Source organism: Tamandua tetradactyla, chromosome 4 (genome assembly GCF_023851605.1).
Source record: "Tamandua tetradactyla isolate mTamTet1 chromosome 4, mTamTet1.pri, whole genome shotgun sequence".
Classification (NCBI taxonomy): domain Eukaryota; kingdom Metazoa; phylum Chordata; class Mammalia; order Pilosa; family Myrmecophagidae; genus Tamandua; species Tamandua tetradactyla.
The window spans coordinates 13,429,264-13,442,195 of NC_135330.1; the positions used below are offsets into that span (position 1 = coordinate 13,429,264).

General features: G+C 38.4%; 1 pseudogene; it reads left to right on the forward strand.

Annotated features, from left to right (window-relative positions):
* The first annotated feature begins 413 nt into the window (after window positions 1-413).
* LOC143680170 (WW domain-binding protein 11 pseudogene) lies at window positions 414-2,864 on the forward strand (annotated as a pseudogene).
* Window positions 2,865-12,932: the final 10,068 nt, after the last annotated feature.

Below are 12,932 nucleotides of genomic sequence, written 5' to 3' on the forward strand. Positions count from 1 at the left end.
ACCATCCAAAATGCAAATCTGATCAGGACTTGTCCAAAATTAAACTCTTTTAATGGATCCCCATTATTTCCAAAATAAAATCCAAATTCTTTAACATAGCATGAAAGCGTCTCCACTGTGTATCCAGCTCTGTCTGCCATTCCATCCTTCATACTTTATGTTCTAACAATTCTAAGGAGCTCAAAGTTCTCTGTAGCTTTGCTTTTGTGGCTTCTTCTCCAATTTCATGTATCTAAGTCTTAATTATCTTTGAAGACAATGGTGATGTCCTCCCTTCCAGGAAACCTCCCCAACTTGGTGTGTCCCCCTCTAGCTCCAAGCTTGGCTCCCCTGTGCTCTTTTAGCTTTCTGTGCATATCCCTATGATTACCCTCACCACATCGAATTCACTAAAATCACCTTTCTGCCATCACATGGGTTTTGATGTGAACTTGGGTGAGTTATTCAAACTCTCTGAGCATGTTTCCTCATCAAAGACAACATGTAAACCTCTTAGCCCAAAGCCTAGTGCATAACAATAAATGGCGATGACATCAGGATAATTATTGCCTTTATTATTATGTCCCACTTCAGTTTGCTGTGTTGCCCCCCAATCCACCTGTTATTGTTCACCTTGAGAATATGGATTTGTTCAAATAGTCTGATCCACTTGATACTCCAGATGGGGTTCTCATAAGTTATTTCCCCTCTCAGAGCCCTGCTTGATCTTTTCACTTCAAGATCATTCATAGCCACAGAGCTACTCATTTTTTCAAAGTGTTTTAAAAATTACCAAAATAGCATATATAGTTGTAACAAATGAAAAACAATACTGAAATATGTAGAGGTTAAAGTGAATGTATGGGTGGGGGTGCAGGGTTTTGAGATGGCTGTGGCTGAGTGGCTGACTGAGAGGCCGAGATGAAGAGCCTATGAAGTAAAAGAGGCCAGGAATCACCCATGCTCCACTTCTCGCAGTCCCAAGAACTAAGCAGAAGTGCTTTTTTTTTTTTTCTAATGAACAAGTAAACAACACATTTTAAACACAGGATGGAGATCTACATCATCAACTAAGAGTAGAAAGCTTATGAACTTCACAGACCAGGCTCAAAAGGAAGCTCGGAAGAGAGAATTAAGGGACAAATACAGTACCTAACAGTTCGAGCTGAAATTGCAAAGAACCCAAGCAGTTATCCGCGACATGGAGAAATCGGATGAAATGGAGTTTAAGCCTGTGCAAGAGTCACAGTTAAATGAGAAAGTGCTGTAAGACAAATGTAAAAAGCTGAGCGAAACTTTTGAGCATATTCTACGACTCTAGAAATAAGATTTTTCCCTGATTTTTTTTTTTCAAAAAACTGAGAAAGCTAGAAGTAGAAAATGAACAGAAGAGGGCTCAACTTAGCCAATATTTTAATGCTGGCAGGAATGCTCAGCCTGTGGAAGTTGGAAGTATTTCTTTGCCAGATATGCCTCAAGCTCCTTCCAACATCTTGATCCAGAAATTCTACTTCCTGGTTCCCAGGCACCTTCCATCCTTAAAAAGACTTCAGCCTACCGACCGCCACCTTGGTCAGTTTCAATACTTTGTCTTCGAGGACATGGTGTTCCACATTTGCAAAACCTCCTGATCCTCCCACTGGTCTATCTCCTCCTCAAGTCCTGCAGATGTGTAGCCATCAAGTGGGCTTTGCCCTGTGTCTTCCTCCTTGTTGGTGAAATGAAGATACATTATATAGGCCCTGCTCAGTGAGATCATGACGATGTTTCCAGCAGCAGTGAAGGTGACGGCTATCCTGGAAACATGGAACAGGATAATCATGATGACAGCACTGATGGCAGTGACACTGACAGATCAGAAAGAGAAAGTGAGGGAGATGAATCTGTGCACTGTGATGATAGTGAGAGAGACAACAATAATGTACGATTTGCAGATATGCCTGGAAAATCAATGGATGAAAAAGAAGATGAAGGAACTTACTCCTCTTCAAGACTTGATGCTTCTAATGGCAGGTCGAGAAATCCCAGGGGACGAATGAGAAGTAGAGGAATTTTCAGAGGATGATCATGAAGATATTTCTGATGATTTTGAAGCAGAAAAGCAACCTCAAAAACACCACAAAGAAGATATTTCTGACAGCACATCTATACTTTCTTCACCTGTAGACTCCTCCACAGTCTGTTCTTCCTTCTCAGATCCAAGCACCTCCTGTGCCAGGACCACCTCCTCTTGGATCACCACGTGCACTACATTTATGGCCACCTGGATCACCTATAGACCTTCCTCCTGGGCCACCTCCAGGAGCTCCTCAGTTCCTGAGACCACCTGGAATACCAGGACTCTGAGGGCTTTTACCTGGAATTTTACCTCCAGGACCATGGCCAGATCAACTCCTTGGCCCTCCCCCAGGCCCACCCCTGATCTACCTCCTGGGCCTCCTCCTCAGGGACCTCTACCAAAATCATCTCCCCATGTACCACAGATGTCCTTTTACTTTGTCCTGGCACAATGTGCCCACCTTTGGTGCCGCAATTTGGACCTGTCCCACCTGGGCTTTTCCAGGGCTTTTAAGTGCCCCACACAATTTGATTCAGTGACCCCAAGGTAGAAGACAGAGTTCCACCACCATTGAGAAGGAAGCCACAGCAACCATCAGTGCCAAGCTACAGATCACTAATCCCAAGGCAGAGATCACTCGATTTGTACCCACTGCCTTGAGGGTACGCTGGGAGAATAAAGGGGCTACGGCTGCTCCCCAAAGAAATTCAGAGAATGGTTCTAGTGTGCCTCTTGCCAAAGCAGTCCCCAAATATGGTCCTTCTGTAGGGGTGATGTGTGTGAAGCTTTCATGAAACAGGTAGAGGGCTACTATGACAATTTTTGATTTCATAACAGGTTTCTGTTCACATCTATAGTGCATGGAGAAAGAGGCTCTTATTAAGGTAAGGTAAAAGAGCTACTTCCACTATTAGGGTATTTTCTCATTTCAGGGGGAAAATATCCTAAAGTTTAGCTTTGATCAGAATTTACTGCATGTAAGAAGGGGTATTTCATTCAGAATTGATCGATTATTGAAGCAGTGATGCTAATGGCCATTCCCTTTCATATCATCATTTCCATCCCATTTCTTCCTCTTCTCCAATTATTTGAGACACGTAACCAAGGGAATCTTAGTTACTTATTTTTTCACTCTACTCTCTTGTGTTCTGTGGGCACTGGATTAGAGATTTCTAAGGAAATGGTTTGTTTCATCCCATCTTGGCTTTTGTGTTTGAGTTATTTTAAAGATTTTCTTGTAAATATTTTGTAATGTTTTACTTGTAGTGAAATGAATTACCATGTAATTTCCTAATACAAAGCAGGATACATATATACTTCTTTGACTAAGATTATTTCCCACTGAAAAAAAAAAGTAAATGTATAATCCCTACTTGCCAATCACACACCCCTTCCCAAAAGTAATCCCAATAACTGTCTGGTCTGTATCTCAAAAGATTTTACATTTTACAAATATATATTGCATATAGGTGTATATATTTAAAATTATAGTTAACATATAATGTTAGACTTTTCATTTAATATAAAATCATACTTTATTTGTATTGCTACTTACTTTTTCATTAACAAGATAAATATATGCATCAGAAATAGAAAGTTTCAACAGACCAGTTATAAATACAGACGTTGAATCAGTATTCAAAAACATCCCAACAAAGAAAAGACCACATGGCCTCATGGGTGAAGTTTACCAAACATTTCAAGAATTAATGCCAATCCTGTTCAAACTCTTCCAAAAAATGAAAGAGGAAGGATCACTACCTAACTCATTCTATAAGGCCAGTATCACCCTTATACCAAAGCCAGATAAAGATACCACAAGAAAAGAAAATTACAAACCATCCTTTATGTATATAGATGCAAAAATCCTCAATATTATACTAGCAAATGGAATACAATAACACATGAGAAGAGTTATACACTATGATCAGGTAGGATTTATCCCAGGTATGCAAGGATGGTTCAGTGTAAGAAAATCAACTAATGTAATACACACATTAACAGAACAAAGGGGAAAAAAACACAAGATCATCTCAGTTGATTTAGAAAAGGTATTTGACAAAATCCAGCACCACTTCTAAATAAGAACATGTAGAAAACCAGGAATAGAAGGAAAGTTCCTTAACATGCTAAGAGCATTTATTAAAAAAATGCTAACATCCTACAAAATAGTGAAAGACTGAAGGCTTTTCCTCTAGGATCTGGAACAAGACAAGAATGCCCACTGTCACCTCCATTATTTAACAGTGTGCTGGAAGTTCTAGTTAGAGCAATTAAGCAAGAAACACAAATAAAGGACATCCAAGTTAGAAAAGAAGAAAATTTTTTCTATTTGCTGATTACATGATCCTATATAGAGAAAGTTCTGAAAAATCTACAACAAAGCTACTAGGTTAGTAAAGCAATTCAACAAAGTGGAAAGACACAAGATAAACATGAAAAAACCTGTAGGGTTTTTATACTCTAGTAATGAACAGTCTGGAGAGGAAATTAAGGGAAAAAATCCATTTACAATAACAACTAAAAGAATAAAATATCTAGGAATAAATTTAACCAAGAAGTTGTGATGGTCAGTTTCTGGTGTCAACTTGGCCAAATGATTATACCTAGTTGTCTGGTCAGGTTGGCACTGACCTGACCATTATTGCAAGGATATTTCGTGGATGGTCGATAAACCAGAAGGCTGGTGTATTAAATCATCAGTCGGTTGATTGCATCTGCGACTGACTACATTTGTGATCACCTAAGGTGTGCCTCCCACAACATAATCCAATCAGTTGAAGGCTTTTGAGGAAGACTCTTTCATTACTTCTTTAGCCAGTGAGCCTGTCCTGTGGAGTTCATCTAGACCCTTCATCGGAGCCACCAGCTTCACAGCTTGCCCTATGGATTTTGTACTCTTCAGTTCCCCTGGTGGTATGAAACACTTTTATGAGTCTCATATTTACAGATCTCCCCTGTTGGTTCTGTTTCTCTAGAGCACAGAAGGAAAGGACTTACACATGGAAAACTATAAAACATTGCTAAAAGAAGCCAAAGATGACCTAAATAAATGGAAAGACATATATACTCATGGATTGGAAGACTAAATATTGTCAAGATGTCAATTTTACCCAAAGTGATTTACAGATTCAACAGAATCCCAATAAAAATTCCAACAGCCTTCTTTGCAGAAATGGAAAAGCCAATCTTAAAACTTACTTGGATGAGCAAGGAGCCACAATTGCCAAAATCATGTTAAAAATGAATGAAGAGGGCGGGCCACTGTGGCTCAGTAGGCAAAATGCTTGCCTGCCATGACAGAGGACCAGGGTTCGATTCCCGGTGCCTGCCCATGTATAAACAAAGCAAAACAAAAAATGAATGAAGAATGAGGAAAAAGCTACAGTGATCAAAATAGCATGATACATACTGGCACAAGGACAGATATAGAGATTAAATGAATCAAATTAAGAGTTCAGAAATAGACCCATATTTATGGTCAATTGATTTTAGACAAGGTGCCAAGTCAACTCTATTGGGAAAGAATAGTGTCCTCAACAAATAGGGTGGGGAAACGGGATATCCTTATGCAAAAAAAAAAAAAAGGTGGGGGGTACTCATCTCACAGTGTATACAAAAATCAACTAAAAATGGATCAAAGATCTAAATATAAGAAATAGAACTATCAGAATCCTAGAGAAAATATAAGGAAGCATTTTCAGGACTTTGGGGTAGGCAATGGTTTCTTAGACTTTACATCCAAAACACAAGCGATGAAAGAAAAAAATAGGTAAAGGGACCTCATAAAAATTAAAAAACTTTTGTGCATCTGAGGGACTTCATCATGAAAGTGAAAAGATAACTTATAGAATGAGAGAAAGTATTTGGAAACCACAAATCTGTTAAAGATTTAATATCCATAATTTATAGTGAAATTCTTCAACTTAACAATAAACAGAGAACCAGGTTTAAAAATGGGGAAAAGACTTAAAGAGACATTTCTCCAAAGAAGAAAAACAAATGGCCAAAAAGCACTGGAAAAGATGTTCATCATCATTACCCATTAGGGAAATGCAAACCAAAACCAAAATGAGATGTCACTTCACCCCACCAGAGTGGCAACTATTAAAAAAATGTAAAATAACAAGCGTTGGAGAGGATATAGAGAAACAGGAACACTCATTCATTTTGGTGGAACTGTACAATGATGTAGCTGGGTGGAAAACAGTAAAACAATTTGATGGCTCCTCAGAAACTTAGGTATAAAATTACCATATGATTCAGCAACCCCACTTCTGGGTATATTCTCAAAAGAATTCAAAGTAGGGAATGGAACAGATATCTGTGCACCAATATTCATAATGGCTTTATTTATAATTACAAAAAGATGGAAGCAACCCTAGTGCCTATCAACAGATTAATGGATAAGCAAAATGTAATATGTACATACAATAGAATATCATGCACCCATGAAAATGAATGGATTTCTGATAAATGTGATAACATGAATGTACCTTGAAGGGATCATTTTATGTGAAATAAACCAGACACAAAAGAATAAATATTGTATGATCTTACTGATAAGAAATTGTTAGAATCAGCAAATTCATAGAGTCAGAAACTAGAATACAAGTTACAGGGGCCAAGAAAGGGATAGGGAATGGGGAATTAAATTTTAATTGGGAAGATGGCAGAATAGACGAGGCAGAGCTAACTTCTCCATCATGGAATAACTTGGGAAAAGGTAGAAAACAAGTGAGACAGTGGTTCCAGACTGCAAGGGGCCAGAGAGGGACATCTGCATTATATAGGGAGGACCTGGACTAAAAATTGGAGAAATTATGACTGAAAAGGTAGTGCGCTAGTTTGAAACTCTTATGTACACCACAAAAGCCATTTTCTTTCAATCCTGATCCAATCTTGTGGGGCCAGACTTATTGTTTTGGATGGAACCTTTGATTGGATTGTTTCCATGGAGAGGTGATACATCCAATTGTGGGTGTGACCTTTTAATTAGATGGAGATGTGACTCCTCCTATTCAAGGAGGGTCTTGATTAGTTTACTGAAGTCCTTTAAAATAGAAAATATTTTGGAGAAAGCTCAAATCCAACAGAGATACAGACATTTGGAGATACTTAGGGTGATGACAGAGAGAACAGATGCCTAGACATAGATGTTTGGAGATGCGGAGCCCAGTAGATGTCATTATGTGCCTTCCAATGAGATACTAAGCAAGCCAGAACCCAGAGTTGTGTCCCAAAGGAACCAAGTGAAAGCCCACAGATGCTTAGATAGGAAGCCACTGGAATGAGAAGCTGAAGCAACGGAACCAGAAATAAGGACCAGAAGATGCCTGCCGCATGCCTTCCAATGTGACAGACATCAGCCTTTCTTGAGTCAAGATTTTCTGGATGCCTTAGTTTGGACATTTTTATGGCCTTAGAACTGTAAACTTGTAATGTAATAAATTTCCTTTTCAAAAGCCATTCCATTTCTAGTATATTGCCTTTCCAGCAGCATTAACAAACTAAAACAGATGAAATGAGTTTACTTAATCATCACCACCTCTGGGACTGGCTGCAACATGCTGGTCAGAGGGGGTGAGAGAGGAGCTGTACACTCCCATACTCCATCTTCAAAGCCAACTGGGGAGTTATATCTCAGTCCTGCAGTTGGGAGCTCCCATGTGGGAACTTGAGAAACAACAGACTTAGTTTAACCACACCCACAGACCTTGCTGCAATGTGTAGCAACTACCCCCAACCCTGAGGCAGGCTACTACAGATGACTGGTTTTGGGGAAGGCTCAGGGGCCCTCCCCTGAGGAGTAGAGGGGATGCAAAACAGAGCAGAGCCAATCTGACAATTGCTAGGTGAGAAAGTCACTCTATGTTCTGCTGCCTGTATCCTTTCTCCACCCACAGTGCCCACAGAGTGCATGGGTGGAGAGGTGGGGACAAGGGAGAAAGCCACAAGGAAGTACCAAGGGCCAATTCCCCACCCCAGAGACCCAACAACTAACAGGGCATTTCTGAACTAACAGGGCTGGGGAAGGTGAAATGCTCAGTCTTACAGCCCGAGGTTGGAAGCCTGGGAATCATCAGACTCGTTGTGCCCTCAAGTGGATTCTCCATCGAGGTGCACAGTGCCAACCCCCAACCCCAGGTCTGGAGGTCTCCAGCACATACAGAGGCCTGATGCATTGACTGAATTTTTGTCTGTTTTAGAACCTGCCTGGAAGTCTCCTGCAGTCAGAGAAAAGCAGGCTTGAGGGCCCAAGATCACTATATGCTAAGAAGTCAGGGAAAGTGCACTCTAGCAAACTACTGTTCTGCCAAATCTTCTACAGATGTCCAAATAGACTTGCATCTCCTACGATAGACCTTGGCTTTGGTCCAACTGGAAATTACTGATAAACCAAGAGCCAAAGGAGACCTACAATGCAAACCCAAGCAACTATAAAATCTTAGGGAAGCAAGTAAAATCAACTTAAAAAGTAACCTTATGAAGATAATCAAATGCCAGGAAATCAGCAGAAAATCATAAAGCTCATGAAGATGCAAGAAGATATGGCCAAGCCAAATGACCAAATTAAAATTTTTTAATTAAAAAAAATTTAAAATTAAAAAAAGTCAAATAAAAATTAAAAATTAAAAATTAAAAAAAGTCAAATAAAAAATATACTAGAGACATGCAACATCAGATTTGAAGAGGCAGAAGAAAGAATAAGTGAACTAGAGGACAGGGCAATTGGATGCAAATGCACAAAAGAACAAATGGTGAAAAATATGAAAAAATTTTAATTGAACCTCATGGAAATGATGGACAACACGAAGCATACAAATATAAGAATCACTGGTGTCCCAGAAGGAGAAGAGAAGAGTGAAAAGCTAGGAAGAGTATTTGAAGAGATAATTGGGGGAAATTTCCCAACCTTTATAAAAGACATAAATAAGCAAATCAAAGAAATCCAATGAAGGTCAAGTAGAATAAATCCAAATAAACCCACTCCAAGATACATACTGATCAGATTGCCAAATGCTAAAGAGAATGAGAAAGTCCTGAAAACAGCAAGAGTAAAGCAATTCACTGCATGCAAGTGAAGCCACATAAGGCTAAGCACTGACTACTCAACTGGCACCATGGAGGTAGGAGGCAGTGGTATGACATATTTAAGATTCTGCAAGAGAAAAAATTGTCAGCCAAGAATTCTTTATCCAGCAAGATTTCCTTAAAAAATAAAGGAGTTAAAAATGTTCACAGAGAAATGTACAATGTACAAATTTTAAAAATGTTTTGGCATGAGGAAGAACAAAGGAATGTCATTATTGCAGGGTGCTGAAAATAGATGATAATTAATACTTTAAAATGTCACCTTCTGTGTGAGACTAAAGCAAAAAATGTTTATTTGTTACAAAATTTAGATTTTGACTAGAGCATTTCCTAGTATAACTCATGTAGATAGTTTGATTGAATTTCATAAGTACTTGGAGTCTCAGGTTTGCACATGAGATTTTGTTGGTTTGTCCAGAGTGATTCCCCGATGAATCCCAGAATGATTTGATCAGTGACTGGAAAAGTATTTGCAAGCCCCCTTTGGGGAATGGTGAGAGTGGGGAGAAATTCAACTTCCCCAAGTTGAATTCTTGATATTCTCACAAGCAGTGTGGACAACCAAAGCTATAGGCTGAGCCCCCAGTCTTGGGGTTTGTTCACATGAAACTTAACCCCACAAAGGATAGGTCAAGTCTACTTAAAATTTAGACCTAAAGAGAGCCTCTTTTGTTGCTCAGATGTGGCCTCTCTCTCCAGCCAATATGATGAGCAGTCTCACCACCCTCCCCCTCTCTGCGTGGGACATGACTCCCAGGGGTGTGAACCTTCCTGGCAACGTGGGACAAAGATCCTGGAATGAGCTGAGACTCAGCATCAAAGGACTGAGAAAAACCCTAGAATGAGCTGAGAATTAACATCAAGGGATTGAGAGAACCTTCTCGACCAAAAGGGGGAAGAGTAAAATGAGACAAAGTGTCAATGGCTGAAAGATTCCAAACAGAGTTGAGAGGTTATCCTGGAGGTTATTCTTACGCATTAAGTAGATATCACCTTTTTGTTCAAGATGTAGTGGAGAGGCTGGAGGGAATTACCTGAAAATGTAGTTAGTGCTGTGTTCCAGTAGCCATGTTTCTTGATGATGATTGAACAATGATATAGCTTTCACAATGAGACTCTGTGAATGTGAAAACCTTATGTCTGATGCTCCTTTTAGCTACTATATCAACAGAAGAGTAGAACATATGGAATAAAAATAAATAATAGGGGGAAAAATGTTAAAATAAATTCAGTTTGAAATAGTGGGTAAATGAAAGCGAGGGGTAAGGGGTATGGTACGTATAGTTTTTTTTCTCTATTATCATTTTATTTCTTTTTCTGTTGTCTTTTTATTTCTTTTTCTAAATCGATGCAAATGTACTAAGAAATGATGAATAGGCAACTATGTGATGATATTAAGAATTACTGATTATATATGTAGAATGGAATTATATCTAAATGTTTTGTTTGTTAATTTTTTTAATTAATAAAAAAAGTTAAAAAAAATGTTCACAGACATGCTGAGAGAATTTGTTAACAAGGAACCTGCCCTGAAAGAAATACTAAAGGGAGTTTGGTTGGCTGGAAAAAAAAAAAAAAAGACAGGAGAGAGAATTCTGGAGAAGTGCACAGAATTGAAGAGTTTTAGTAAGGGTGACTTAAAGGATAAAGAGAGAAAGAGGGAAAAAATAGATCTGACAAATAAAAACCAAAAGTTAAAAAGGATGGTTCAAGACTGCCTTTACTGTAATAACTTTGAATGTGAACAGATTAAGCTCCCCAATTAAAAGATACAGATAAGAAGAATGGATTAAAAAGTATAATACATCTCTATGCTGTTTACAAGAGCTCATCTTAGGCCCAAGGTTACAAACGGATTGCAAGTTAAAGGATTGAAAAAAATATCCCACACAAGCTGTAACCAAAAGAAAGCAGGGGCAGCTATACTAATATCAGACAAAATAGACTTTAAATGCAAAGATATCATAAGAGGCAAGGAAGAATACCATATATTAATAGAAGGGACAATTCACCAAGAAGAAATAACAACTATAAATGTTTTATGCACCCAATGAAGAAGCTCCAAAGTACATGAGGCAAACATTAGCAAACCTGAAGGGAGCGGTAGATGTTTTTACAATAATAGTGGGAGACTTCAATATACCACTCTGTTCTATAGATAAAATAGTCAGACAGAGGACCAATAAGGAACAGAGGACCTAAACAATGTAATGGGTGAATTAGACCTACCAGACATATATAGATTGTTGCATCCCAAACACCAGGATTTACATTCCTTTCCAGAGCTCATGGAACATTCTCCAGGATATATCATGTGTTGGGGCACAAAACAGCTCTCAATAAATTAAAAAATACTGAAATTATACAAAACACTTTCTCTGATTATAATGGAATGAAGCTGGAAATCAATAACCAACAAAGAAACAGAACATTCACGAATGTATGGAGGTTAAAAAACACACCCCTTTAAAAATTTTTTTAAACTTTTTATTGACAAAACATAACAACAAACAAACATGAACATTCTTGACATATGAACATTGCATTCTTGGTATATAATCAATGACACACAATATCATCACATAGTTGTATATTCAATATCATAATCATTTCTGAGAACATTTGTGTCACTCTAGAAAAAAGAATAAAAAGAGGAAAAAAAAAAACCTCATACATACCATACCCCTTACCCCTCCCTCTTATTGACTGCTACTATTTCCATCTACCCAATATATTTTAACCCTTGTTCCCCTTATTTTTTTCTACACCCCTTGCCACTCCCTTTCATTGACCACCAGCATTTCAATCTTCTCAATTTATTTTAACATTTGTTCCCCTATTACTTATTTATTTTTAATCCATATGTTTTAGTCACCTGTCCATACCATAGATAAAAGGAACATCAGACACAAGGTGTTCACAATCAGACAGTCACATTGCGAAAGCTATATCATTGTACAATCATCTTCAAGTAACATGGCTACTGGAACACAGCTCTACAGTTTCAGGCACTTTCCTCTAACCTCTCTAATAAACCTTAAACTAAAAAGGGAATATCTATATAATGCATAAAAACCTCCAGGATAACCTCTCAACTCTGTTTGAAATCTCTCAGTCACTGACACTTTATTTTGTCTCATATCTCTCTTCCCTCTTTTGGTCAAGAAGGTTTCCTCAATCCCTTGATGTTGAGTCCAAGCTCATTCTAGGATTTCTGTCCCACATTGCCAGGGAGGTTTACACCCCTGGGAGTCATGTCCTATGTAGAGAGGGGGAGGGCAGTGAGTTTGCTTTCTGTATTGGCTGAGAGAGAGACCATATCTGAGTAACATAAGAGGTTTTCTTGGAGGTGACTCTTAGTCCTAATTTTAAGCAGGCTTTTCTTATCCTTTGAGGGGATAAGAAAAAACACACTGTTAAACAACCAGTAGGTGAAAGAAGAATTTGCAAAAGAAATTGGTAAATATCTGGAGAGGAATGATAATGAGAAATCAACATATCAAATCCTATGAGATGCAGGGAAGGCAGGGCTGAGAGGGAAATGTACAGCTCTAAATGCATATGTTAAAAAGGAAGAAAGAGCTAAAACCAAAGGCCTAATGGAACAACTGAAGAAGCCAGAAAAAGAACAGCAAGCTAACCCTAAAGCAAGTAGAAGAATAGAAATAACAAAGAATAAAGCAGAAACAAATGAACTGGAAAATGAAAAAAAAAAAAAAAAAAACAATAGAGAGAATCAATAAAACCAAAAGTTGGTTCTTTGAGATGATCAGCAAGATTGACAAACCCTTAGCTGGAC